Here is a 25,566-nt window from a genome sequence, read left to right as displayed (position 1 = left end):
CAGTTGACCCTTGAACAACACAGATTTGAACCGTGTGGGTCCACTTACATGGGAATTTTGAAAAAATAAATATATATACCATCTAGTAAATATATTTTGTCTTCCCTATGACTTTTGTAATATTTTCTTCTTTAGTTTACTGTATTGTAAGAATACAGTATACATAACATAAAACATGTTAATTGACTTCATGTTATTGGTAAGGCTTTCAGTGAACAGTTGGCTATTAGTATAGTGAAGTTTTGGGGGAGTCACAAGTTTTACATGGATTTTCGACTGCATGGGGGAATCAGTGCCCCAGTCCCCATGTTATTCAAGGGTTAACTATATATATACATATATATGTGTGTGTATATACACACATATATAATTTTGATTGTTGTGCCAATTTACAATTTTGTGTAATGCATGAAAATACTTACTCCCCCGAACCACTGCCCCCCCCCCCCCCCCCCCAGCAGCCTTGCTAGCAAACCTGGATTTTTGCCAGGTGCTTTACGTGCATCATCTCATTTAATTCTCATGTAAACCTGCAAGGTAGTGGTATTATTCCCGTTGTACAAAACTGTGCTATGAGCTTACATGGATGGTGTGGAAGAGCTGGCTTTCAAGCAGTTATGCTATGCGACTTCCCTAGTAATAAATTTTATCTATAGATTGTTCTTTCTTTCTTTCTTTCTTTTTCTTTCTTTCTTTCTTTCTTTCTTTCTTTCTTTCTTTCTTTCATGTTTATTTTTGAGAGAGAGAGAGACAGAGCACAAGTGGGGGAGGGACAGGGAGTGAGGAAGACACAGAATCTGAAGCAGGCCCCAGGCTGTGAGCTGTCAGCACAGTACCTGACATGGAGCTGGAACTCATGAGCCATGAGATCATGACCTGAGCCAAAGTTGGATGCTTAACCAACTGAGCCATCCAGGCATCCCTTCTTTTTTTTTTTAAGTTTATTTATTTACTTTGAGAGAGAGAGAGAGAGAGAGAGAGAGAGCTGAGGAGGGGCAGAGAGACAGAGGGAGAGAAAGAATGCCAAGCAACATACACTAAGTGTGGAGCCCGACACAGGGCCGGAACTCACGAACCTTGAGATCATGACCTGAACTGAAATCTAGAGCCAGGCACTTAACCGACTGAGCCACCCAGGCGCCCCTAATAGATGGTTTCTTTAATCAGATTGTTTCTCTAATATTTAGGAATTTATTGTTTTAATTATAGATGTATATATGTATAAATATATATATATATATACACACACACACATATTGCTTCCAACAATATATATATGTACAACTTGATGTTGAAAAGTTAACAAGTTTGCAACACTTAAAAACCTCTCTAGAGTATACAGGTTACTAATGGAGTTTTCCTTGTTTCTTGGCTGTGAATTTTTTTAAACAGTTAACTTTCTTTTTTTTTAAACAGTTTAATTTACCACCAATTTCTGTCTTGATTCCAGTTTATCAGAGTTTACAAGGAAATACATATATGTAATCCAGTCTCTAAGTTTTAAGATTTTATGGTTGGATGAAATTTTAAATGGAAAGCATCCATATGAAAATGTGTCTTGTTATTTATTCCTGTTTGAGCAAAGCAAGTTTTTTTTCTCTTATTGAAGATATCCTTTGAGGACAGGAATGATATTTGAATATCGTCTTGTTTTTATGTTCTGTTAACATTATTTATATTAAATTTGAATATCCTGCTTTATAGATATCAGACTAACGAAAGTTACTGTTTAGTTTCAAATGCATGTGTTTTTGTTGGGAAAAGAGTCCAGAAACAAATTGACACCTAATGAAACAGACTAAATCATCACTTTGCTGTTTGGTAATAGAAATGCAAATGGAATGTGTATATTTTATAGTATCATGCCTTTAAAAGAATTTTCTGTGCTTCGGTTCCCTGGCAGACAATTTGAGGCCTAGCTCCATGTTGTGATGCTGATACAACAGAACACTGTGTACATACATATGTGCCCTCCTCTGGCACAGAAGAAATGCTTTCCTTGTGTAGACAGAGTGCTAATTAAAGGATTTTGAACATACTGATTAAAAGAGACCACGGTAACAAAGCTGCTGAGTTATTTCTGTTCTCTTACAAAAGTCTCTGCCATCTCCTGTGACCTTTTTGGGCCTTGTGCAGTGGGGCATGCAATTCATTCTGGACTGGAGAGGATGGGAAGGGAAGGGGAGGAGGGAAGGGAATTTTGGCTCAACTGTGCTGCTAGGCTGTTGGCCTTCATTGTAGTTATTTTTAACCCCTTGTGTGGTTCAGTTTAAACTTGGCTAGTAGTACTGCCTAATAAAGATGTGTGCCTAATAACTAATTTATATTGTAGTGAGATTAGTAATGTTATACCTCATCTTACTTAGTTCTCTGGTTGTATTCTGTTTTAATTATGTCAAATTATTGGGATATATTTCTGTGGTCACTGGGTTGTTTAATGAATAGTATCAAGAAGTAATTAAAACTTGAAAGCATGCCTTGAAACATATAATTTAATGATTCTCTTATTTTAATAGTATATATGAAATTCTTAGCAAGGTCTGGCACGTAGTACTCTTTCAGTTGTTACTTTTTACAATATCATAAAATTAAAAGAAAAAATTGTTAGAGACTTGAAATATCAAATCCCCCATAATTGTGGGTAATGTAGGAGTTATGTATATATTTTTTACTTAGAGTTTATTAGAATTTGAAAAGAAAAAAAAATCACAAGTATGTGCTTAGCTAGGAACCTGCATGTTTATGTTTAGAGTTCAAAAGTAGACAGTTTTCCTCTGGTTAGGTGTTGGCTATGTTGAACTCCACAAGGCTGTTTATGGTCCCCTATAACATTGGGGCTCTGTGACAGCAGATGTATTTGTGACAAATAGGCCATTGGCTGGGACTTCAACATTCTGTTTTGAGATTTTGTTGTTACTAGCATATGAATATGCTGAATATGACTTTGTGTATTAAAGCGTGCACATTATATAATTTTAACATTTCACACAAATTTTCCCATTATCTATATCGTATGATTTATGCATTCTTTTTTAGTAGGTGGTTTTCTAAGACAAGATTGGTAATTCCTGCAGACTTTTAAAAAGATCTTCAGATTGCTGTAACTGTATAATCATATGTCATTGTCTTCAGTTTCCTATTTTTAAAATGGAGTGCTGGCTACAGGACTTTTTATGACCCTGTATTTATGAAATTGCCTTCAAGCCACGGAATGTGGGGATGGGTTTCATTGTAGCGGTGTGGGTTATTGGTCTTTGCCAGTATATTTTATAAGAAGAAATAGGAGACTTCTTGTACAATTCAAGGCCGTATCTTGGCAAATTGATGTTCCTCATGATGGAATTACAGGAAGGATGATATATTTTAAGTATGGCATCCTGAAGTTGCAGTACTCTGCTGTGTGTTGCTTTCTGATTTATGATGTTAGAGTTTTTTCCTTAAGTGTCAGTATTTGGATTTCCTGAAGATGATCCCCCAGTTCTCCATAAACACATCTACATTGTTTCATTAGCAGGTAAGAACGAGGTCAGATAATTTAATACAGATAATAATAATGATTTTGATTCTCAAGAGTTAGGGGAAGATTAGTTGTTACCAGCTCAGATACGATTTTAGTTGGATTTGAAAAGCAGAAGAAATTTACTATTTTCTGGAGTGTGGACCTCTGCTTGGGAGTATAAGACAGAACAGAAAAAAAAGCTGTGAAATATTTTGCTAAGAATTCATCCATTCAGCAGTTCCTGGAAGCCTTTTAAGAAGATGCAAAGTGTTGGGCATTACAGTGGTTGGGGAGAAAAGAAATAAGTACAGTACTAGACATGGTCATAAGACCTTCACAAAAGGATAATTGATAGTTACAAAGATACAGATAAGTGTTTCTCAGTTTCAGTAGGTGTGGATCTTTTGTATTTGTGGGGTCACCTTCCTACAGGAGATATTAATTGAAATGATCCTTGAAGGATGAAATTTGAACATCTCAAAGTCAACATTTCTCTGTGTTGGTTTTCAGTGCAAAGTGAAGACGAAGACTTTTCTTGGCCATTGCTTGACCCTGAGCAAAGCTGTGAATATAGTTGAGTGATTCTCCAGACAGACCAGCTGCAGAGTTTCCCTCCTAGAGGGGGACAGAAAGAGACTTTCAGTCCTCTCAGGCTGAAATGGGAGAACCATCCTACCTTGAATAAATGGGCCCATTGTTAATTTTAAGCTGTTGGGTATTTTCTTTTACATTCCCTTCCAACTACCCTGTCGTTATGCCAAGTTGGAAAGTTAATGATTTAGTATGTATAACTGCATAATGTATATTTCACATGTATGGTCACCTTCTGCTTTAAAAGTATTAATTACCTTGTGTGTGAGGCACAGAGACCTATTTTTTCTGTGTGGTAATTTTCTGTCATTGTCGTGACAAGGGTAAAGAATCTCCAGATAATTCTGAAGATGTTTTTCTGGGTTATTATTTGTAAAGAAATGAAAAATCTTATCACTATGTTTTGTTGTAAATAAGTAGTTTTAGAAAAGTGGAGCTTGATTTTTTTAGTTTTAATGAATGTTAGGCATTTTGGAAGGTTCTTTGTTAAAGTAAGAGGAATTTTACTGGTCTGTAGGCTATCTGTGTCTGATGGAGGAAACAATATTGTAGAGAGTAGATGAAGTAAGAATGCTAAACCTAAGTAAAGGAGATTTGTAGATAACTTGTTCACCTACTCATCGATCAGATATAATATCTACTTAAACTGAGAATATTGAAGACTGTGGACTTATTTTCAGTTATTTTTGAGAACTTTCAAGGCAAACAATGTTTCTTTATGATAGTTGTTGGTCAGGTTGCAGTGTGAATTCATAGTTAACTGGTTGTCTTCATCCAAAATATCCTTTCTGCAGTAGTTCTTACCCAGATTCTCATATACCATGAGACTCGTGGCCCCCAGTTACAACTGCATGGAGGAAAAACTCTGGTATCAGTTAGGTAATCTAGAAGCAAACATCGCTCTGGACAAAAAAGGGGTTTCTTTGGTGTCTTGTAAGGGATAATTACGTTCAGTTTTAGTAGGTGAGACTCTAAGCCTTTATTTAAATTTCTGAGATATAGAAGTATTGGCTGTATAATACTATATAATATAAAACCTGACAGAACGAGACCCTAGCATGTGAAATATCAATTTTTGTATGCATTTGTAAATAAATGACATAAGGAAATGAAAAGAGAAAAAATTGAAGCAGTTAATGTAGTGACCTTGGTGACTCTTAACTTAGGTATTCTATGTGCACAGCCACTCAGTAGCCCTGTTGGGAATGCAGGTTTGGTTGTTAAATTACAAAAGTGGGAAAGTAACTTTTCTAGCACAGGTACTCTGTTTTAATGAAGATTTTTCTTTTTTTTTTTTTTGGTAATAAACTATTTATGAATATACAAAGCGGACAGTATTGAATGAGTGTTTAAAGTTCGGTTTGGAAGGCTCCTGGGTGACTCAGTTAAGCATCTGAATTCAGCTCAGGTCATGTCTCACAGTTCTTTGAGTTTGAGAGCCCTGCATTGGTTTCTCTGCTCTCAGCTGGGAGCCAGCTTCGGATCCTGTTTGAGTCTCTCTTTGCCCCTCCCCCCAACTCACTGTCTCCCTCTCTCAAAAATAAATAAACATTAAAGGAAAAGTTAGTTTTGGAAGAATTTTTTATAATATTAATGAAACCATATGTTCACTTCACTATCTTTCCCCCCCTCATTTTTTTCTTGTTTTACGTGAGTGGTGTTATCTACCCTTGTGTAAGTAAGCATTTCTTTGACAGCTGTTGATGTTGCCCATTTTATGTGATGATTAATGGAACAAAGTCTATCAACCTCTTTGGCGTTTAGTACTCCCAGCAGGACTAGATAGTTACAGCCCATGTCCATGATAGGCCTACATGAAAGAGCAAAATGGACTGGGAAAGTTAACAGGAGGAAATGGAAAAGAGCTACATTAGGTGGAGAAAAGAGACAATTTAAAAAAGGCCACAGTGGAGCACTTATTTACTGGGTAACATTTGGTACTCAGGCAATCTTCTTAACCCTTCACCCCTTCCTGCCTTTAAAATTTGGTTAATTTATGCTTCTTTTTAGGTAATATATTCATAGGGTTTGAAGTTCCAAAGATACAATAGCATGTAAAGGAGAGTCTCATTTTTCCCGCCATTCATTTCCTCTTCTGGAAGCAACCAGTGCTAACATTTTCTTGTGTATACTTTCAGAAATGATCTATATAGATGCATGTATATACATATATATCCTTTCCACCCTCCTTTTCAACACAAATTGTATCCTTAAAAACTATATATTTTTTGGCATTTTTTTCCACTCAACCCCAAATTAATAAATATATCTTTATTCTTTTTATATAAAGCTGCATTGTTTGGATTGGTCATGATTTATTTAACTGTTTCCTATTGATAGGTCATGATTTATGTAACTGTTTCCTATTGACAAGTTGTTTCTTGTGTTTTACTGACACTGCAGTGTAATTTTTGCATTTATATACGTTGCATATATGTGAACGTATCTACCAGATAAATTCCTAGAAATGGAATTGCTGAGTCAAAGGGCTATGTATATTAATGATTTTGATTGATAGTGCCAAATATCTCTATGGAGGCACTCCTGCCCACAACATGAGAATGCTGGTTTCCTCATACTTTCGCTAGCCCATGTTTCAACAGCCTTTGATCTTTTCTAATCGGATGTGCCTATTTCCACTTTTCTCTTTTTTATAGGACTTAATCACAAGTATTCTACTGAGGATTTTGTTTTTAAGTGGTTCATTATTTCCCATTTTGCATGAACATATGAAATAAAAAATGTGCTGCTCTTCTGTAAATGATACCATTAATTTCTAGGGATGATAGTCTGAGTTTTGTCATGCAGTTTTGATTAATAGTTACCTTTATCATTTATTTCCTGTTTTTTAAAAAATTTATTTCCTATTTCCAAATGGATTTCCTCTCATTGTTAACATATTACTTCCAATTACATGGTGAAATATTTTGCTTGTTTTTTCTTGAACGGTTTTTGGCATATTGCCCTGCCGTAGACTTTCTGGAAAGTTTAAGCAGATCACATTTAATAGATTCAAGGTTGTTACTTCTAGAGTTTCTCCTGGAGCCTGATATATTGTGGGATTTCAAATCCTGCTCTTCTCTAGCTCCCTTTAAATGATGTAACAAGGAGACTGGCTATTATGAGCTGTTCAGTATGGCCCTCAGACACAGTAAAATTCACCCCTAGCAGACTCACTGTGTTTTCATTATCAACCTTTATTGGCCAGTAGAGCTTAACTGAAGTGTTAAGTGTTCCATAACATAGTGAGTCAGGCATTGTGAAGGCATACTAACAATAGATTTCTTCATTTTACCTTGGTTTAAACAGCAGACTGTGTGTGTTGGTAACCTTGGTGACAAAAAAGAGTAAGGATGCCAGGGATGTTTGTATTTTATGTGGTTAAAGGAGGGATGTGGAATTTCCCTTTAGTGTGTTGCTATAAATTTTTAAATATGATGAGAAGAGGGCCACCTGGCTGGCTCAGTCGGTGGAGCGTGCAACTCTTCATCTCAGGGTCGTAGGTTCAAGTCCCATGTTGGGCACAGAGAGTACTTAAAAATAAAATCTTTGAAAAATATATGATAAGAATTTGGAACTAGATAAGAATTTGTACCATTGGTTATTTGAATTCTATGACTTGTTAAACATTTTTTTCCAGAATCCAAAAATTGATTTAACAGTGGCCATTGTTCTTCTTGATGATTGTCTTGGGTAAATTTTGATTTACTAAAATTTTATTTTAATGACATTAACAACTGAATGCCATTTACCATTAGTTCTGTCAGGGACTTAAGTGTTGTGATTTGGTTCTGTTGAGGATCCCAGTTATTAGCTCAGGATTTCACAAATGATTTCTGAGATTTTAATTTTTATAGGTGGCAAAATTAAAAAAAATTTAGTAAGGTTGTATAATGTTGGCTGGAGGTGGTTGTGGGTATGTTCTGAAGGTATTTTTCTTCTTGGGAAAAGGTAGTGGAGGACAAATGTCCTTTAGAAAACAAATGCTTTATCCCTTAAATTGGAACCCTTAGAGATGTTCTAGAGAAAGAAGTTTATACAAAGATAAAAGCATTATTATGCATGTCATTGTCATGATTTTGAACATTCTCTTGAAGTATCTCTATGCTACTTAACTTATAAATATTCTACAAATAATTCTTCTGGTCTTTTTATAGTAGGCATTTCTTTTTGTATATAACTGTCCATTCTGGAAGATTCTAGTTATTGGTATCCAATTCTCAGAGTGATATTCAATATTTTAGTAGACACATGTTTCCAAACTTCATCAGTGGTTTATGCCCTTGTAGTTTGGTTCTTCATATTCAGACTGGCAAGTTGCCCAACCAGGAATTCTGAAATCCTGCATTCAATGCATTATTGTCCTATTTAAAAACTGTTAACAGGGGCACCTGGGTGGCTCAGTTGGTTGAGCATCTGACTTCGGCTTAGGTTATTATCTTATGGTTCGTGAGTTCGAGCCCTGCGTCGGGCTCTGTGCTGATAGCTCAGGGCTTGGGGCCTGCTTTGGATTCTGTGTTCCCTCTCTCTCTGCTTCTCCCCTGTTCACAGTCTGTCTCTCTTTCAAAAAAAATAAATAAAGATTTAAAAAAATAAATAAATAAAAATAAAAACTGTTAAGAGCTTCCTGTTATCTGTTGAGTTATTGCTATATTCCTCTGCCTGGCATTCAGGCTGCATATAAATGGGCCCACTTGATACAGCTGAGTTTATGGTCCAAAATGCCCATTTTTAACCTTAATTTTTTTGGTCCTTAATTTTTTGGTCTCTTTTTGTGCTTACTACCTTTGTTTTCTTCTTACCTCTAAAGTTCTACCTATCTTTCAAGGCACATTCATATACCAGGTGCTCTTCCAAATTTTTGACTACTCCAACTTGCTTGGGTCTCCTTTCTTTTCTATATTAAATAGTAATAACAATAGCAATGTAAATATGCTGACATTTATTGAGCCCGTGTTATTGTCTAGGCCCTGCTGTAAGTGTTTTCCTCATGTTCCAGTATTTTAATCCTCATAATGACCCACTGAGGAAGTATGATTTTAAATCTCTGATTTATAGATGAAGAAACTGAGGGAGGAAGAAGTTAAATAACATGCCCAGGGTTACACAGATGGTAATTGATTAGGCTTAGGATTTGAAATCAAACGGAGTAGTAATAATGCTTTTTTTAACCAGGTTCTCTCTTTTCTGGGAATAGATGACAGTTTTAACTACTGACGGCCAAGTTCGTGAATGTGTTGTTTCTTCTTCTTCTTCTTCTTCTTCTTCTTCTTCTTCTTCTTCTTCTTCTTCTTCTCCTCCTCCTCCTCCTCCTCCTCCTCCTCCTCCACCTCCTCCTCCTCCTCCTTCTTCTCCTTCTCTCTCCCATGTGTGTATTTCTTAAAGAGACAATACATGCTGGAGAATCAAAGATTTGTATAAATGGGAATAACTGAGATTATTAAAAAAAAAAAAATGACTGCTTTCCAAAGTGATTATCAAAGCCAATCTAAGAAATTTTACAAATGTAGATTTCAGGCCCTAGACTTTGAATTCAGGATGTTTAAGGATTCTTACATGCTGTCTGGATATTTCTCATCTACCTTTTGCGTTCCATTTTGTACACTAATATTTGGGAACCATGTATGGTATTGCTTTTTTAGAAAACATTTTTACTGTAGACCTTTTGTTAGGTCATTTCAGCAAAAAGGCTGAGGCTAAGTTACATTGGAACTGTCCTTGACTAAACAACGTGGTAGATCGACTTTTCTTCAACCATCAGTCTTTTCTCAGTTTTCAGAGTTCAATCACCATAGGTCAAATTATTTTTGTAAAGGGGCGCCTGGGTGGCGCAGTCGGTTAAGCGTCCGACTTCAGCCAGGTCACGATCTCGCGGTCCGGGAGTTCGAGCCCCGCGTCAGGCTCTGGGCTGATGGCTCAGAGCCTGGAGCCTGTTTCTAATTCTGTGTCTCCCTCTCTCTCTGCCCCTCCCCCGTTCATGCTCTGTCTCTCTCTGTCCCAAAAATAAATAAACGTTGAAAAAAAAATTAAAAAAAAAATTATTTTTGTAAATAAATGACAATCAGAGTTTAGTTCTGTTTACAATGTTTTATTAGTTTTTTTTTTTTTTTGAAGCTTTTCTATTTATTTTGAGAGAGAGAGAGAGAGCACAATGCCCTGAGCAGGGGAGGGGCAAAGAGAGAGGGAGAGAGAGAATCCCACGTGGGGTCCACGTGGAGCCAGACGCATGGGGCTTGATCTCATGAACTGTGAGATCATGACCTGAGCAGAAATCAAGAGTTGAATACTCAACCGAATGAGCTACCCAGGCACCCCTGTTTACAATGTTTAAGTATCTTTGTGACAAAGAGTTAGAGGATTTAAGTTGACATACTAATTATAATAATTTAATATTGTCAAAGTTAATAATGTTAAATTTACCAAAGACTTTTTTAGCAATTTTTGACTATACTTGGTTTTATTTTATACCTCATTGCTAAATCAAAGTGGTAACATGTCAAAAAGAACTAGTTACAGTTTTTTTTTTTCAACGTTTTTATTTATTTTTGGGACAGAGAGAGACAGAGCATGAACGGGGGAGGGGCAGAGAGAGAGGGAGACACAGAATTGGAAACAGGCTCCAGGTTCTGAGCCATCAGCCGAGAGCCTGACGCGGGGCTCGAACTCACGGACCGCGAGATCGTGACCTGGCTGAAGTCAGACGCTTAACCGACTGCGCCACCCAGGCGCCCCTAGTTACAGTTTTTTTAATCCCATGAACCAGAGAATACTACAGACTTTTGGTCTTCATATTAGGTTTCACAGCAGTATAGTGTAAGTACATATAAATAGGTCATATACTTTGTTAAATTGTAAACTCTCTTACCAGGAAAAAAACCCCTTACACTGTGAGTCTTATTTACTCAAGATCATGCTGGAATTCCCAATTTGTGTTCATTAGCTGTTGACTGATGATCATAATGATAATAGAGGACAGATGGGAAGCCGGGTTGCAATCTCAATCAAGTTTCCTATATATTTGTCTGTTAATGTACATAATTGATAGAATTAACTGATGAAGCATTTTGGTGTTCCTTGTTTTTTTTTTGTTTGTTTTTTTAACGTTTTTTATTTATTTTTGAGACAGAGAGAGACAGAGCATGAACGGGGGAGGGGCAGAGAGAGAGGGAGACACAGAATCGGAAGCAGGCTCCAGGCTCTGAGCCGTCAGCCCAGAGCCCGACGCGGGGCTCGAACTCACGGACCGCGAGATCGTGACCTGAGCTGAAGTCGGACGCTTAACCGACTGCGCCACCCAGGTGCCCCTGGTGTTCTTGTTTTTAGTTCTAGTTAGGCTTTGACTTTCTAGGAAATGTCCCAGAGGTTACATCATGTGATAACCCCCTGCCTCCCAAGATACAGTCTTTCTCTGTGCCAGTCAGAATTTATTTTCTGTAACTTTGACCCGATGATTCTGCTTCTCTCCTTTAGTGCTATGCACAACAAAGGATAACAGCCTTTCAAATAGTGACCGAGTTGTATTTCCCTTGGAGTCTTGTGGATATTCTGTAGGAAGCCATTTCTTCAAATGTTTCTCTCATGGCACTTTGCCTCTGTCTTCACACCCTTGGGCACATGCTTTTAGAAGTTTTTAAATGTCTCCTTATGTGTGACTCTCAGAACTGATCTATTAAGACCAATGCAAAAGTATCGTTATTAAGTGAGGAAGCTTATTTTTGTATGACTGGATAGTGTGGGGTTTAGAAGCTGCTCTGAGCAGTGGGCTTAATGGAACCATCAGTGTTTTCTCTGTATGCTTTTGTACTGTTTGAAATTTTTAAACAAAAGAGAAAGAGAAAGAAAACTAAAACTGGCTTATGCTTTGTACGTGTGTAAATTGAGGCTTGTCTGGACATACGTGGAGGTTAGCAGAGCCGAAGAGGGCAGGGGTATGTGTATGGGTGTGTGCTGCTTGTGTGAAAGATCAAGGAACCTCATGGCAAGAAATTTAGGAAACAGATAATTGAGTGTATTCAAGCATAGTCTCTGGAGATTTTTGTTATTTTTGTTACCTTTTATGAGAGATGGGTAAATTCATGGTATAGCAGGGTATATCCTCTTGGTATCATCTTCTAGCACTGCCTCTCTCCTGAGTGATTTGTGCCAGAGTCCAGAGATGGCAAGGAGTGATTCAACACCTATTTATTGATTCTTACTGTGTACTAGGCTTTGGGTACAGAGGGTGGTTCTCTATTTTCTAACATAAAGGCACACAGAACGTGATATGAAATATGTGAAGGAGCTTAGGCATAGGAGAGGACTTACATGTAATCAGATCAGGAAGAGAACACAATAATGTGTGTTGACCATGTAACCCGTGTTAGGATAGCAGGGAACTTCTAGAGGAGGATCTGTAGAATCCATGGAGGAGACACAAGAAGAGGCAGTGGCAGGCAGAATTTGCCATACCAACATCTGGACTTGGAGTTGTTTTTTCATTATCATTATTGAGCATCTGCTGTGTGCTCAACTGGCCTAGATACTGAAAATACAGTGATAAGCAAAACGAAGTTCTTTGTGTTGTGGACCTCATATTCTAGTAAATGGGACTGGTAATTCAAAATATATAAATAAATAAGCAATGTAAATTAATAAGGTGATATGCTAGGGAATAATTGGGGAAAAAGGTTGAGTGTCTGGGGTGGTAAGGGTTTTACTTTATTTTTAAATGTTTATTTTGAGAGTGGGGGTGGGCAGAGAGACAGGGGGACAGAGGATTCAAAGTGGGCTCTGTGCTGACCGCAGCGAGTCTGATGGAGGGCTAGAATTCACCAACCATGAGATCATGACCTGAGCTGAAGTCAGACACTTAACTGACTGAGCCACCCAGGTGCCCCAAGGGTTTTACTTTAAATTGGGGGTCAAGAAAGGTCCTTCTGACTGAGGAGGTGACATTGACTTAAGAATGAGAAGCCAGTCACGGGAAGAGCCAGGAGGACAGTATTGCAGACAGAGAATGGGACGTGCAAAAACCTTGAGACAGGAAAGAGCTTGGTGTGTTCAGGGGATAGAAAAGAGGCTAGTGTGGCCACAGTGCAGTGAGCAAGAAGGAAAGTGGAGTGAGATGAGGTGCATCTAGTGTCAGAATGAGAGACGAGGAGGTTCAGGGTGCTTGAGGAGGATAACATTGGAAGCAATCATAGGACCACTCTTGGGGATTTTAGAGGATCCTGATTCCTTTGGATTAGAGCTGAGCTAGAGAGAATGGGTTACTAACTATTGTGACCTTACCATATCTACAAAGTGATATGTTTTATTCATTTATTTAAAAATATTTTTATTTATTTTTGAGAGAGAGAGAGCGAGCACACGTGCGTGTGAGTGCGGGGACAGAGAGAGAGAGTGAGACACAGAATCCAAAGCAGGCTCCAGGCTCTGAGCTGTCAGCACAGAGCCCAATGTGCTTAACTGACAGAGCCACCCAGGCGCCCCAAATTGATTGGTGTGTTTTATAAATTGGTTTTGGTAAAAAAAAAAAAAAAAAAAAAAAAGGAATAACTGTACACCCTGCCAAAGTGACTCTTCCGAAGTAAAATACTCAATATGTTTGTTTTGAAAAGTTATTTATTGTTACAGCATATACATTATTATTTTTTCATTGTTATTTACTCACTGATTACATTTTTTCTGTTTTGTGTTCTTTTAATTTTTTTATCACTGTAAGAAGCAGCTTGTTGCCCAGATGGCTTCTGTTTTCATTTCCTTGTGATGTTATGACCTCTTCTATTTTAATAAAGAAATGTTGCATACACACTGAAGAGTTGTTTACAAATTATGTTGATTAACACTTTTGTTAGAGTATGCCTCAGAGATAAAGTGAGTGTTAGGATGTTTATTCTAGGTCCCATATGTTGAGCTGAAAAAGGTTTTAAAATGTATCTATTTTTAAAAAGAATGCTTTAGCTGTTGGTTGGTTGAAGCACCCAAGGTCAAAAGTTACGTTTTGTGACCTTTAATTATCTTAAGTGGAGGGAGTTTATAAGATTTAATGTTTTTCATTTCTGAATCTTTCAGAGAGGTTACTTGGGTAGGGTTAACATCTAATAAGAGCAGTTGCCCGTTGATAATTTAGTAGACACATTGGTAATGGATAAACTGAGAGTGTCATCGCTATCATATAAATGTAAGTCTGCAGTAATAAATGACAGTGCCTTTGTAAATGATGTAACTTCATACTTCATACTTAGATTAGTTTTTTATAAATTCAAGACAAGAATGAGCTTTCCTGTGAGTTTTGGGTTATATTTACAAAATCATGCTTTACAACCAACTTACGAATTATCCGTAGTACATTAAATATGATAAAAGAATGCACTAGTATAAAATTTTACATACAGTTTTCTTGATGATATTATCTTAACATTTAAGTAACCTGGGGCGCCTGGGTGACTCAGTCGTCTGGGCATCCAACTTCTGCTCGGGTCATGATCTCGCAATCTCGCAGTTCACAAGTTCGAGTCCAACATCAGGCTCTGTGCTGACAGCTCAGAGCCTGGAGCCTGCTTCAGATTCTCTGTCTCCCTCTTTCTCTGCCCCTCCCCCATTCATGCTCTGTCTCTGTCTATCTCTCCAAAATAAATAAACATTAAAAAAATTAAATAAAGTAACCTAATAATAATTAATTTTTAGCCTTAAAGAACACTTTAGGCAATTACGATCATATAGTAATGAATGGTCAAACATCTATGAATATTTTATTACCAAAGCTAATATACTAGCATTGTATTTTTTATTGACTGTTTTTTACAGTGATTTTTTTTTTGTAGGGTTCATATTTTCTCCTAACATAACATTTTAAGATTATAATTTTAGTGAACAGTGTTTAACATGCTGTTTAGTGTAGTTACTAAGTGCAAGCTCTTAGTGTGTGCATGTGAATCCTAGCTCTGAAATTAACAGATATATATATTTGTTCAAATATAGATATATTTGAATAACAGATATATATATTTGTTCAAATATATATATTTGAAATTAACAGATATATATTGTACCCAGGTTCTTCAACTGTCAAATGGATGTAAAATATTTACATCACAGTGCTGTTGAATTAAATAAAGTAATACATGTAATGTACCTGGCTCATAGTAAGAACTTTGTGAAAGTTCTCTAATAATAATAAAAGTTACCTTATCATGGGGTACCTGGCTGGCTCAGTTGGTGGAGCATGTGACTCTTGTTCTTGGGATTGTAAATTCGAGCCCCATGTCAGGTGTAGCGATTACTTAAAAATAGTAAAATCTTTAAAGAGAGGGAGGCAAACCATAAAAGAGACTCTTTTTTTTTTTTAAGTTTATTTATTTATTTTGAGAGAGACAGACAGAGACCTCGCAAGTTGGGGAGGGGCAGAAAGAGAGGGAGAGATAGAGAATCCCAAGCAGCCTCCCTGCTGTTAGCACAGAGTCTGATGTAGGGCTCAAACTCAGAACCATGAGAACTGTGAGAACTGACCTGAGCTGAAGCAAGAGTCAGGCGCTTAATGTACTGAGCCACCCAGGCTCCCGGAGACTCTTAACTATAGAGAAAAAACTGAAGGTTGCTGGAGGGGAGGTGGGTAGGGGGATGGGCTAAATGAGTGATGGGTATTAAGAAGGGCACTTGATGTGATGAGCATTGGGTGTTATACGTAAGTGATGAATCACTAAATTTTGCTTCTGAAACGAATATTATGCTATATGTTAACTAACAAGAATTTAAATAAAAAACTAGAAACAAAGAATAAAAATAAATGAAATGGAAAAAACAAAATAACAAAAAACGAAATCTTAAAAAAGTTACCTGATGGTAATAAATACTTACTGCTAATATCTAGTTGAAGCAGTTTTGAGTCTATTTTTGAAATAATTCTAGATCAATCACTTCTTTGATAACATCATCTTCAAAATTCAGTTGTGCCTTTCTTTTGTGAAGAAGTTTTATATTTTGGGGTTTTTATATAGGATTTTTTAGAAGCACCATCCTACACAACACACACAAACACATCCCCTGTGGTTTGAATTATTTCTTGAAGTTATCTTATAGAACGTGGATAATAAATATTTGTTGAATGAGTGGGCCATTTCCTTCTTCCATCTGTCAGATCTCGCATAAACTCTCAAAGAGTTTTAAAAAGAGAATGGATACTAGTGATACCTCCAATTAGATATTCTTTCTAGAGTGATTACTATTCACTAGAGATTTTCTTTTTCTTTTTTTAAAAATTCTTTTAAAGTGACATGATAAGCTATATTGCTGGTGAAGGCAGTTGCTATAGGGGAGAATTTCTTTTTTTTTTTTCTCTCCAGTGAAGGATAAGTATGATTATAAGAGAATATGCACGTGAAATGTAGACTACACAAGCTAAGAAATGTGTGTGCCATTTGTACTGTCTCTTTTCAGGAGTTTTTGCAGTTCAGCAGCCTTTGTGTGTAGAGCTCTGTCCTCACTGTGCCATCTTAGTTTTCTGGTTGTAGAGAACTGGACATGGCATGGGTGCCTGATCTAAATGTAGCCGTCTGTAGACAAAGTTAGGAGATCTGTATGCTGTCATACTATTTTTTTTATTTACAAGCTCTATGCATTTTATGAAATGTAAGATCTAACCACTCTGAACTTCAGCTGTACAAATGAATATAAATCCTTGTTGCTCATTCATTAGTTTATTTACTTACTCCGTAAATACTTATCGAACATCACTTACATGCCGGGCACTGTCCTAGGCCCTGAGAATACAGCCGTGTGAGTAAAATAAAGTCTGCTCTCTCAGACCTGTATTTCAGGGGAGTGAAAAAGAGACAATAGGCAAATAAAAAATAGTTGGTGTTAAGTAGTTCGGGGGCAAAACACAGGAGTGTAGGGAAAGGGAGTGGCGGTTGATTGGGAATTACTAATTTATAGGAAGTGAACAAATAAGGCTTCTTGAGCAGATCCTTGGATGAAGTTGGGGAAGAGCATTTTGGGCAAAGAGTAAAGACCCCGAGAGGAGTGTTTACTTAGTATGTTTGAGGAACTTACAGGTAAGCCTTCAGTGGCTGGAGTGGACTGAAAGGATAGTGGTAGAAGATGATTTTAGAGAATTGAGGGTAGTTATTTCCCAACATAGATTGTATTAAAATCTACAGCAGTTTAGTTGATAGGAAAGAAGCATTTTGCCTTTAGATTAAAATAAGACCATGTCAGTATAGCGAGAGTTTTTGGTTTTTTTGTAGCATAGTACACACTACTCTGGTACACAGCAGATGTTTTCTCTGAAGTCTGAAGAGTCTGCTGATTGCAGTGTTATTTTATTCAGGACTGATGTTAAGTTTCAATAGTATTTGAGGTTTAAAAGGTTGTAAACATTGGTATTTGTATATGCTTAGTATTTTTGTTTATATGTAGCAGGTAACTGATTATAACTGAGTTGTAACTGATTGTAACTGAGTAACTGATTATAAATGAGAAGTGGGGTCAGATTACATACATGTATATAGTTCAGTGATAATAACTTTTATGGAGTGATGACTATTGCCATCACCCTTACAATTAATATTCACCTTGAAAGGTAAGGTGAAACAAAAAAAGTTATTTTTGTCTTTACTCCAAGATTTTGTCTTTATCCTTGTTTTTCAGCTTCGTAATGGAGATAGAGGAATTTTAGTATCTTTGGGTAATCATTAAAGTAACATGCAGATTATTAGAGGCATATGAATATGGAAAATGATTTAGTCTGTTTTGGGAATTTTCTTTTTTTTTTTATTTATATATGAAATTTATTGTCAAATTGGTTTCCATACAACACCCAGTGCTCATCCCAAAAGGTGCCCTCCTCAATACCCATCACCCACCCTCTCCTCCCTCCCACCCCCCATCAACCCTCAGTTTGCTCTCAGTTCTCAACAGTCTCTTATGCTTTGGCTCTCTCCCACTCTAACCTCTTTTTTTTTTTTTTTTCCTTCCCCACCCCCATGGGTTCCTGTTAAGTTTCTCAGGATCCACATAAGAGTGAAACCATATGGTATCTGTCTTTCTCTGTATGGCTTATTTCACTTAGCATCACACTCTCCAGTTCCATCCACGTTGCTACAAAAGGCCATATTTCACTTTTTCTCATTGCCACGTAGTATTCCATTGTGTATATTTATTGTCAAGTTAGCTATCATACAGTGTATACAGTGTGCTCTTGGTTTTGGGGACCAGAGAAATTTTAATAGCATTTGGACAGGAATGAGTAGACAGCAGATTATTACAGACTTTTACTTGACATTATAAAAACTAAAATTTAACTTTAGGGATTGAGGTGGTTATGGTAATGTGATTTCTTAACTAAACTGGAAGATTTACCAGGGAATAGCTTCTGTATTTAAAGATAGTGGAAAGTTTGTCAGAATTGGCAAACTACCTCCTAGTTCAGTAATTCTAAGGCATTATAATCTGCCTTCTCTTTAAACACACATACATCCCACAAAAACTTGATATATATTGCTCCTAGGTCTTTTAAGCTGTTAGGTAATTCATAAAGTTGTATTTAATATATAAACTAAAACCAAAATGTCATAAATATGCCTACATATTTCTTGGTAGGAAGTATGGATGCACTTGCCAATGTCATATGAAATGGTTAACACTCTGAAGCCTGATTTTTCACATATTGGTGGTCAAAGTGCCTACATAGCATACATCTGCATGAGGAAGCCAGTGCTGTGTTTTACTTCTGACTATCTGGAATTAGCTACCTTGTTTCCTTACAGTTTTCTAACACATTATTTCTGATTGGATGTTATTTGCAATCCCAATATTTAAATGTTTGACCTTGGATGGGTAAGAGTGTCACTGTTGTAGATAGCCCAAACCTCTGTTCCCACTTTTTCTTACTACAAGTAAAGTGAATTTTGGCCTGTAGTCTAGCCTGGAGATGCGCTCTGTAACCTTACTGAACATTTTCTTGATTTCTTTGTTTAAGCATCTTAAAGCATTAAAAGTGGCCTGTGTTATTTGAGGCACACTTCCTTTTTTGTAATTGGCCTTTTTGACTTTTTCATGTTTATAGGTTTTGTTTTGTTTTGTTTTGTTTTGTTTTTTTAAGTTGAAATTTGAGGGAAGAGAGTGAAACTATGACTTTTAGTTTTTCATTTTAAAGTGGTTTGTATAAGTGACCTAGAGGGGCGCTTGGCTCAGTGGGTTAAGAATCTGACTTCGGCTCAGGTCATGATTTCACAGTTTATGGGTTCGAGCCCTGTGTTGGGCTCTGTACTGACAGCTCAGAGCCTGGAGCCTACTTTGATTTCTGTCTCCCGCTCTCTCTCTGCCCTTCTTCCGCTCACACTCTGTCTCTCAAAAAATCAACATTAAAAAAAGGTGATCTGGAATAGATAAAATGTAGTGAAACAAAAAATTTAAGAAAATTTGGCTTATGGTTACATATGTTTGCAAAATTTTACTTTAGTATAGGTTTTTATGAACCTCCTTAAAATCAATGAAAAGTTACTAATCAAATGAATCTATCTTGTTATGGCTTCATTTTTGTGGTTAAGTATACAGCACTTCACTTTTGATAGTAGGTTAGGCAAAAAAGAAATTAAAGAAGCTTACTGTACCCAGTAGAATATGGTTTAATGTAGTATTACACCTATACCGGGTCTTAGTGAACTCAGTCTGGCTGGAAGTGTTAGGCTATGAGCAGAAACTTGAGGCAAGTGGTTGAAATTTATAATATCAGTGATTTCTAGAAACAGTGGTGTCTTTGATTTTGCAAAACACACACAAACCACTATTCCAGTATACTTTTTTTTTTTTACATTTTTCTTAGTCCATTTCTTTCCCATTATTGGTTAGTCAGAATGACCCTTTAAGGAAGTTTGATGGGAGATGGTGGAGGATCTTTGTATATTGGGTTGTTTTCAAGGCAATTCATAATGAGATGCTAAACCATTCTTAAATTATTCCACCTTATATTAAGATATGGATAACTTATAGATAAATTATTCTATCCTATCGTGATGTTTTTCTCATGTAACCTTTTTATCTGTTCTCATACACATTGTCATCATTTTATGATATTTGTCTTTGCTTTGATTCAGAGTTTTTAACCTTGGCAGAAACATTCTGGCAAAACTTGTAAGAAGCTAATTTTTAAGCTTCTGAATAAAACTTTCCATTGCCTTTCAGCAGCTTTTGAATTTTTCTTGTTTCTGGAGAAAATGCTAGTAGGAGGAGGGAGAAGAAAGGAAAAAGTTAGGAGTTTCCCAGGAAGCTAGACCTTAAACCTCATTTAATAGTGGATTACTAAATCAGCAGCCATGGTTTTTATTAAGTTCTTTAAAAACTTTTTATTTACTGATATATGTATGTATTTATTTACTTATACATACTTTTTAAGGTACTACTTTTTTTCTTTTTTTACTTACCATGATGACTTTTTAGATAAATGTGGTCCCTAGAGAATATACATTAGTGTTAAGTGATTCCACATCATGGGTAATTCACGTATCTTAATTTTTCGTGTTTTGTTCCCCTCTTCTCCCCCCCCTCACCCAGGTTCAATAAACATTGCTTTGAATTACTAACTTCTGTGAAATCTCTCATTAACTCCTTGCTTTGAGGAACTAAATGAATCAGGGCCCAGGTAGGAAAATGAAAACACATTAGGTGTTTTAAATAGGAAATATTAATACAAGGAATTTGTAAACACATTTTAGTTGAGAAAAGAAACTCAGCAGGGTATGGCAAGGTAGTCTACAAATGAGCAACAGTAGGAAACCGTTGCCAACTTTAGGACCAAGAGAGACAATGGGAAGATGTGATGTTACCAGAGGTGGGGCATGGGGGCTGTGTGGCTAAAACCACAGAGAGGGTCCAGAGTGGGACCATGAAGCCAGGGGCTGACTAACTCGAGGTAGAACCACAGAAAAGATGTAGAAAGGGGAGAAATATCAGGGCTTCTCTCCTATCCCCCAGGGCTCAGCCATTGCCTCTCTTATTGGTGGGACCTATCCAAAAGCCAGAGCAAGGGAGCCTGGGGAATGTAGTTCCTTGACATAGAAAGAGAGAAGCAAAGAAGGGCAGGGTATTGATCTGAGAGCAAAGAGACAAATGTGACCAGTATAGATAATACAAAAATAATGGTTTTTTTTCCCCTTGGAAACTGGTAATATTCATGCTTTCATATTCTAAGACACTCCTCCCATGGCTCAGGAAACTTGTAGAAGATGGAAATAATTACGATGTATATGGTTTCAGTTTTCAGGAACCCTTTATTATTAGTACTATTTAACCGTTACTACATTTGCTGCATATATTTCTGCCAGTTCATTTTTATTGTTTATATATTTTTGACAAGAGTTTATCATTTTCATTTAGTATTTTTTTGTTCATTTATTTATTTTTAATGTCGTCAAAGATTAGAAAGTCAGTTCCCTTGAGATACTTAATAAATATTCTGTCATTTGCTTTTTCTAGGTTGTCAACATTTTTAAACTCTGTAATCCACCTAGAATTATTTTTGGTATGGGGTGATGCATTATTTTAATGCCAATTAAGATAGTTTACGTCTTTTTAAATAAAGATTATCTATGCTTTGAGAATCTTGATCTTTTCTTTTTAAATTGCCCTATGTCGGATTTGTTTAAATTTGGTAGATGTTGACCTATAGTTACATTACAAATTTTATTTGAAGTGCCATCCTTGCTAATTCCTTAATTTATTGGCTAAAATGTGCTTCTGTTTGTTTCTTTAAGTTTATTTATTTATTTTGAGAGAGAGACAGAGATAGTGCAGTTGGGGGAGGGGCAGAGAGATAGGGAGAGAGAGAGAATCCCAAGCAGGCTCTGCACTGCCAGCGCTGAGCCCAGTTTGAGGTCAAACCCACGAAGCTGTGAGATCATGACCCAAGCCAAAACTGAGTCGGATGCTTACCCGACTGAGCCACCCAGGCGCCCCTGTACTTCTATTTTTAAAAACATGTGTGAAGTGGTTACCCGAAGACATTTCACCTCCATTTATTTGCTTATTTATTTATTTTCGATTTTATGTTTAAATAATCTCTGTATCCAGTGTGGGGTTCGAACTTTGAACTCTGAGATTAAAGTTCATTTGCTCTACTGACTGAGCCAGCAGGTGCCCCTTACCTACTTTTTTTTTTTTTTTTTTTTAATTAAAAAGTCTCAGATGTCATATTGTGATTTAGGTTGATTTTAAGACCGTTTGATACTAACAAACAAATAGCTATAAGTTCAATATTGATGCATAGCATCTCTGTTAATTACTTTTTATGTGCGGGTTCACAAACAACTGTTGTGATTTTTATTTTTTAGTTTAATTGTTGGAGAATAGATTGCCTGTGTTGAGTAATCAGTGTCTAATGTGTTTTGAACGTGGCCTTTTAAAATCAATTGCTGTAATTATATTAATCTGCTAATTGTGGTGTGGAACATTGTCTAAATTTAGTAGGGAAGTAAAAGGCAGAATGTCAGAAGAAAGGAAAGGTTGTTTACTTAATAATTAACTCCTTAGCTTTTCTCATGATGCTTATTGACTTGAAAGTGTTGAAACTCTGAAAATAAGTAGAGAGGGCATCACTTTTTATTTTATTTTATTTGCTTATGAAATATATATTATTAAGACATTTGTAGAGTAACAATAGTTAAGTCAGCATTTTTTTAAAAAAGTGGATTGTAAGGGAAGGTGGGAGAGATGAATTTAAAGTGCATTATTTATCAGAAAAGATTCTGAAAAACTAGCCCTTCATTTTTAGTTCAAGTATGAGATTTGTTTTCACTTCCTCTCTAGTCACAAATTCTAGCTATCATATTATTTCATCCAAATATTCCAGTATGTGGCTCAAAGAGTAAGCATTCTTGTTGTTGTTGTTTTTTAAGAGTTTTACTTTATTTTTTTAGAGTAATAGCTGCACCCAACATGGGGCTTGAATCCATGACCCCGAGATCAAGAGTTGCATGCTTAGCTGACTGAGCCAGCCAGGCACCCCAGTAAAAATTCTTTTTAAAAACATAATTGTAGTGCCTTTATCACCCCTGAAAAGTTGACAACAGTTTTCCAATATCAGCTCTTCAAAGTTCTCATTTTCCTGATTGTCATCCATAAGCATATACAGTAAAACCTTGCAAGTAACTTGGTCTGCAATTGTTCTATAAGATGAGCAAACATTTCTAATAAATTTTAACTGATAAACTAGCGATGTCTTGCAATACAAGTAGTACAAGGCACTGAATGTCACATGATCACAACTGAGCCAATGGTTCTTGAAATTCGCTTTGACATACAAGTGCTTTGGGTTACAAGCATGTTTCTGGAATGGATTATGCTCACAAACCAAGGTTTTACTATATTTGTGTTATAAGAGTAATTATTTTTTTAACAATCTGTTTGAATCAAGATCTGGATAAGGTCCATTTTTTAGGATTAGGATTCGTTTATAAATTTCTTTAATCCATTTTAATCTATAACTTCTTTGATAGTTTGTTTTTTCTTATAATTTTTTGCTAAAGTAAGTGGGCCATTTGTATTATATAAAACATTTTTTTGAGGGATAACTTTATTATTGTAGAAATATAGTGCTGGGTCAGTATGAGTGCTTTTCAGATTTGTCTTTTGTTTACTGTGTTCATGATTTTTGTCATATTCTCAACTTATTATTTGCTTGCTATTTTCATGACTCTTGCCCTGTTTTAACAAAATTCATTCTTCTCATTCTAGTCATTCACATTTATGGGATAATAGTTTTGATGTCTTATTATATTTTAAAATACCTGTTAAGATGAATATATATTAGGATAAAACTCTTCATCCGTGTATCATCTAAAATCATCTTGAGCGGGCACCTGGGTGGTTCAGTCAGTTAAGCATCTGACTTCAGCTCGGGTCATGGATCTCCCAGTTTGTGAGTTTGAGCCCCTCCCCCGGTCAGGCTCTGTGCTGACAACTCGGAGCCGGAGCCGGGAGCCTGCTTCAGATTCTGTGTCTCCCTTTCTCTCTGCCCCTCCCCTGTTTGCGCTCTTTTTCTCTGTCTCTCTCAAAAATAAATAAACATTAAAAACAAATTAAATTCATCTTGAGTACCACACATTAGGAAACACTGCTTTAATATTAATTCCTCTTTGCCTTATTCCCTCTACTCATCTCCTGTGTTGAAATCTAATCAGTGACCCCATGAGGGACCGATTTGGAACCTTAGATATATTATCTGCATGTCTCCCAAAACAAGGTACATTCTGTGCGAAGTACAGTTTTACTAGCACACTGCTAGTGAGGTGTGTTACCAATCTGAGATTATGGTCTAGCCATCTCAGCATTTCTATCTTTCAGGCTCAAATTCCATTACGTGTGACCTGTAATTTTACAGAGGAAGGAAAAACATTAAGAAGCTGCTTCTGGGTTGTCCTGAAATCCTTCATTTTTTGTTGATAAATGGAGTTAAATGATGACTGAAAACATTTTTCTTTTTGTTGAATAAGATTTAACTTTTAGGGAAAGTTAAATTTTAAGAGTATAAATTAAGAAGAAAGCACAGTGATAGGGTGGCCAGCTAAGAGATTGGCCTTTGTAGAGTTATTGCAGTGCAGTCTAAGGATGGTTGCTAGGTTGTATTTCTGTTTCCCTGAGTCAGGTGCCTCTATTCCCTATTGATTTACTTCTTCTCCTTGTCAGGAAACTGAACAAAATGCTTGGACTTTCTACCATTTGTGACTATTAAAAAAAGTAGGTGAAATTTACGTATGTGGGTGGCTGAGGAGAAAGAACGAAAGAACCTGGGGCAGTGATGTTGTTGTGGAACTGCCTTGGACTGCCCACCTTCGCCCTTCTCTTTACATGAAGAAAATAATTTATTTTTTATTAAAAGCACCCTAGAAAGATTTTCTGGTATGTGCAGCTGATTATAATCCAAACTTCACTGCATAAGAAACATTTTATCTCACACCAGAGCCTTTGTTACTAAAAGCTGTTAGTATCTCCCAGATGGACATTTTGTCCTTGAACTCAAGTCATTGTAGAACTTGACCAGCTGGGATGGAGAGGTCATGAGAAAACAGTGTATTTTCAGTATAATTTGAATATAATACATCATCAAGAATCATTTGGTTCCCTTCCTGAACAGTAAGTTGAAGAAAACTTTGGATCCAGATAAATTCTTGCAGTTTGGTTTCTGCACGTTTTTCGCAGCTTTCTTAACCTCTTGCAGCCTGGCCATACGTTTCTTAAGATGCAGCCACTAAGAAATATGGCACATGGCACATATCCAGAAAGTCTGTTTCTGCTTGCTGATTTTAGCCTGCCTGTGCTCCCTTAAAATATTCATTAGGAATGGAGACTCCTTTATGTTTATTAGACCCATGCTGCAAATGTTCAGGAATTGCTTTATTGACTATGCCTAACATGGGAGTCATTCCTACCATGGGGTGGGAGTATTCAGGCTTTCCTTTGGTTACTTTGCAAATGGACTGTGTGTGCTTTGCTAAGAAACT

General features: G+C 36.6%; 1 protein-coding gene and 1 long non-coding RNA gene across 15 annotated transcripts in view; both read left to right on the top strand.

Moving 5' to 3' along the window:
- The window catches only part of PDLIM5 (PDZ and LIM domain 5), a 224,962-nt gene that overhangs the window by 4,469 nt on the left and 194,927 nt on the right, over positions 1 to 25,566 (top strand). The gene's annotated exons all lie outside the window — the stretch shown is intronic.
- On the top strand, positions 1,893 to 4,206 carry LOC121032324 (uncharacterized). The gene is made up of 3 exons (XR_005791231.1): positions 1,893 to 2,057; positions 3,443 to 3,514; positions 4,010 to 4,206. It is a non-coding gene; the product is annotated as an uncharacterized LOC121032324 (long non-coding RNA).

The sequence above is a fragment of the Herpailurus yagouaroundi genome, unplaced genomic scaffold, assembly GCF_014898765.1.
Source record: "Herpailurus yagouaroundi ecotype Mexico unplaced genomic scaffold, PumYag 28, whole genome shotgun sequence".
In the NCBI taxonomy this organism is placed as follows: domain Eukaryota; kingdom Metazoa; phylum Chordata; class Mammalia; order Carnivora; family Felidae; genus Herpailurus; species Herpailurus yagouaroundi.
This window is presented reverse-complemented; position numbering and strand designations above follow the sequence as displayed.